This window comes from Falco peregrinus, chromosome 4 (genome assembly GCF_023634155.1).
Source record: "Falco peregrinus isolate bFalPer1 chromosome 4, bFalPer1.pri, whole genome shotgun sequence".
Taxonomy (NCBI): Eukaryota; Metazoa; Chordata; class Aves; order Falconiformes; family Falconidae; genus Falco; species Falco peregrinus.
Window position 1 is genome coordinate 111,522,122 of NC_073724.1, and position 4,784 is coordinate 111,526,905.

A 4,784-nucleotide genomic window follows, 5' to 3' on the forward strand; every position below is an offset into this window, starting at 1 on the left:
TTTCTCCCTGAGTTCATTAGAGGAGCGTGAATGTCTCCCTGAGTTAGCCAGAGCAGCACAGGAAAAGTGAATATGTGGCTCAGCCCAGCGTAGAGTATACAAACTAAACAACTGAAAAACAATTTTAAAGAGCAAATGACTTGAGTTGGCTTCAACTCATGTATTCCTTTGCAGCACCTGGGGAGGCCCAGTATCATGATGGTGAGCATATTATAGTGACCAGTAATGAGAATCCCATTGATATTGTGATTGAACTGTGTATTGCGATTGCTGTGTTTTGCTAAGTGTAACTTAGATTTGTATTGTGTTATGCAATGTATTTTGTATCACTGTTACATCAGAAATCTCATCTTAAAGTTAGTAATTTTGATGTTACACATTACCTTCTCCACATGTGGAAAATCTCAAAAAAACTTGATTGGAGGGTGTTTGACTCTGACAAAGCTGTCCAGGAATTCTGAGATCAATTCGCAACTGTTGAAGTACAGTTACTTTGGAAACGAGACAGCAATAATGGGCAGAAAACTAAGCCAGAAAGTAAATTCTTGCAAAATTTAGATTAACAGAATAAAATTGCCCATGGTAGAATTTGATTGGAATGCAGTGATAAACTAAATTGTTTCTTAGAAAGGATGGCTATGTTTGTAAAGGTCAGGGCTGTTCAGAAATCTTCCTTTAGGATTCATTGAACTGGCAGAGATGCCTAAACATTCCCAGGATCGGCTCAAGGCAAAGAGGAGTGTCTTCAGAACTTTGAATCACTTCCTTTAGTTATTTGGGGTTGGTGGGGTTTGGTTAGTTCGTTAAAGTTCCCCTTCAAAGACTTTACTCCCTCATTTCTTTACTTCTTTTCTAGAGTCTTGTTAGAGGATAGAATCTTGAAACTCACTTGTTCGGTCCTTGCTGATGTGGTTTATCATGGCAGGCCAACCACCACCAGCTTGCCCTGCAGCGGGACAGTGTGGCCTGGGCCATCGGCCAAAACACTGGAACTGCCTTCCAGTCCCTGCTGTGGGCTACGATAGCGCTTGCTTGTTGTGAGCACCTGGGCAAAGCCGCAGAGCCTGCAGACAGCCTGCACTGGGGACAGCTGGTCCCCAGATTTAAAGGACATGTAAGCTGCAGCCTAACACCAATTTCTGATGACTCATTTCTTAATTTAAACAGACTATAAGTGAAAATTATGCGAGTTTTAATCCCAAATGTTTTGTGCTGTAATAAGAACAACACAGCCCTGCCTTTCTGTCTGTCCTCAGATGCCAAAGGTTCATTACCGCTCATTGGGACCATGTTTTCTAGTAGTATAAAGATTGTACTCACAGTGAGAACAGCTCAGGGAAAATTAAAAAACCCCAAACATAATGCCCAAAAAAGCAAGTGAATGTAATGACAAGCCTTGTGAGCCAGTACCTTTCATGGCAAAGGCTGAGATGAGATGGGGGCAAAGCCTTCCCTTTCACATACATCTCCCTCATTGTTCTCTTTCCTTGCAGACTGCCTGGTCCTGGCAGATACCTGTTATTTCCTTCACCTGTGTCTGTGGTGTGACTTCTCACTGGATTGGATGCGTGTATGTCTTAAGACCCCATGGAAACCACAGATTCCCATTGTTTTATCTCCCTTGTGATTCAAGCTTATGAGGAACAGCTCTGAGGATAGGGCTGGAGAGCAGAACTAACTGGAAGGAGAAAGTGGTTGAACCATTTTTCTATCAATGTATTCAGTTTCATCACAGTGAAAATGCTTCATAACATAGAGTTGATTTCACGGGAATATTATTTTGGGAAAAAGTTTAAAAAATTCCCACAATGTCAAAATATCCCCTTTCACTCTTTCAGCAAAATCTGATGTCTTTTTGTTTAGGAATTCCTTCTAGTTTTTATTTTTGACATCTGTATTTAACTATATCCTTATATATTAGTGTATTAGATTAATAACATGCTATATTTTAAATTTGTAAACACATTTTATGTGTTTTATGATGTAGTTTAAAAGGTGAAAAAACTGAAATGTTTTGTTCTGGGCAAAGTATTTCCAATGATGCAAAATATAATGCCAGAGATATCAGAATTGGCTTTGAAGATTTTGTGAAGTCCTTCACAAAAGTGGAATTTCTATGGTCTGTGCTCCTCCTTTTGCAAACACACCTTGAGCACTCAATCAGAATTTTTCAGAGTACTTTGAGTAGTTGAATGGAAATAAATTACATTTAAAATACCGTTATTATTGTGCTGGTATTTTAGGCCTCTGTTATACCTGCTGACATGATGCATTGAAAAATCCTCGAAGACCATTAAGATTTTTAAGTGAAGGATATATCAAAAAAATGGAATATTGTATGATGCTTTTCTACTAAACCTTTTGCTGAATTTCATTTCTTTGCATGCTTCACAACAGTGGAGAACACCTGGGTCCATTTGTTCCCCTGCCTTCTGTTTTGACTGTAAGCTCCCTGAGACAGCCTGTGCTTCAATCTGCTTTTGCACGCACAGGCTGGCATGACAGGTCCTGGTTCGTGACTCGGGGCATACCTACACCAGCACAGGCTTGGCTAGCATTACTTTGGGTTGGCAAATCTGGTGGAGTGGTCCAGACCTCCTGAACCTAGTCACTCAGGTGTGGGGGCTTGATAGCCCTAGGCTTAGTGCAGTGTAGACTTAGCTGGTATGTTCACACATGTGAATGGGACTATGCAAGTGCTGGAAGGGGTCTTTGGCCTAAGTGGAAACAAAACGCTTGTTACCACAAAGATGTATGGTCCCACCTCCAGCATGGTTATAGAAATAAGAGACAATGGAATAACTGCCTTTCTGAATATTTGCATCTTTCTGTTCCTTGTTCAGAGGTATGCAAGCACCTTGCTGAGCTTGGTGAACCTCATCTTTGGAGCTTTTCATGGAAAGGCAGGGTTAAAAAAGTGCCTGGGTCAGGGCCTGGCCTTGGTCTTACATAACATGGTAAATCATTGCTGGAGACATGGGAACCCCAAACATTGACTTCTGGTTTCTTTCCTTGACCATGGAAACATTGTAACATGCAAACTCTTTAATAAAAAAAAAAAAATGGTAGAGATAACTTTGACACTGTTCTCACCCTATGCAACCCAGAATTACGTTTGTAACTCCATAGATACTCTGATATAGTGCTACAGATACTGCCAGCTGTAATTATGTCTAAGTGTAAGGTGAGATATTAAATGGCTAGCTCCATTTGTAATGAGGCTTAAAGATCCAGATATTATGTCTTTAGATGTATTACCTATTCTTTTTTGAGCTTTCACTTGCAAGAAAAAGAAAACCCACAGAATTTTCAAATTAGATATAATTGGTTTTTGCTTTAGAAAAGTAGTTTGCATTGCTCTCTAATTGCACAGATTGGGGGGTGGTGGTGGTGGTGGTGGTGAGGGGTGGGAAGAGAAAACACAACCCAAAAAACGAGTTAAGACTGTGGAAACTGTAATGAAAGTACAACCTTAAAAGGACTGGAAGTTAATACCTCTGAATCAAAAGACAGTCTTTTAACCTGTAGCCTCCACAGTCTATTTACCTTGCAGCCATTAACCCTGAGTAATAGTGTTAATAATAATAATTAGCCTATGTGTTTATTCCAATGCACCTATGCCTAAATTCCTTCCAATGCATGGCAGAGGTACAACTGTAAATAAACCCTGCAGCTTCCTCATCAGAGGCTGCAGCCTCCTCCACATGTTGTGACAAGTAGCTGCACTCATTGCAAAGCTCTCTTCTCTCTAAATTACGCAGCCACATACTGACCAAAATCCCAACCCTACAGCAATGAAGTATGATCTCTAACCTGTGAAACCTCATCTTTATCACTCATTCCCTGGTATGTCCTGGCACTGGAATAATGGTGCCTTTTCACAGGGAAGAGAAAGCCAGAGCTTTGAGGGGCAGGAGGAAAAAAGGTACAAGAGAACATTTTTCTCATGCTCCCTCACTTTCAGAGAATAGGTTTCAGGAGTGAGTCCGGGGAAGGGGTTTTGTGAAATAAGGAAGACACGGAGGAACTGGTTTGTAAAGTCCACAGAGTGACTATATGTGGTAGCTAGTTAATTTATCATCCCTCTTCTCTAGTCCTTCTCTGTAAACGTCCAATTTCAATGTTAACGCTTCTGGGTAAAGTCAAAGCCTATTTCATATTCTGTGAGCTACTGAGCACATCTCAGATACTGGATAATCAATGCCTTTGGTAGGAAAACATGGGAGAGCTTTGCTGAGATAGAGCCTGTCATCCAGGATCTTCTCAGTTGTCCTACTGGTCTTAGAGTGAGGCCCTTTTTCTTATCCTGGAACACAGCCTCAGAGGCTGCTCCTTATATACTCTGCAAATAAAATCAAAATTTTTGCTACACTCTCCAATACTGTTGATCTCTCCACGTGCTTTCTGAGTAATCACGTCCTTTCAATATTTTTCTAGCATTCTCTGGGTATCAGAGTGCCGGGTCTGACCCCAGATCATAGCCATGTCTATAGAGCACAGGGGAAAACCTGTCTGAGTGGCTGCAGCATCTGAAGGGTGGACCAGAATCATACACACAGTTGGAAATACATGATTTTGGCCACTGGAGGGCTCACAATTTGTTCATCAGCTTTGTAGAGAGACATGGAGAATGAGGGGCAAAAATGAGCGAAGTGCTCAGTTCCAGGGAGCTGTTATCTCTGTGCATGGACTCCAAGGTCTCTATGAAAATGTGTTACAAAGTCAGACTTTACTTCCCAGGTTACACTCCTGCGTCCATCACATGAGGAAATCAAGAAGGAGAT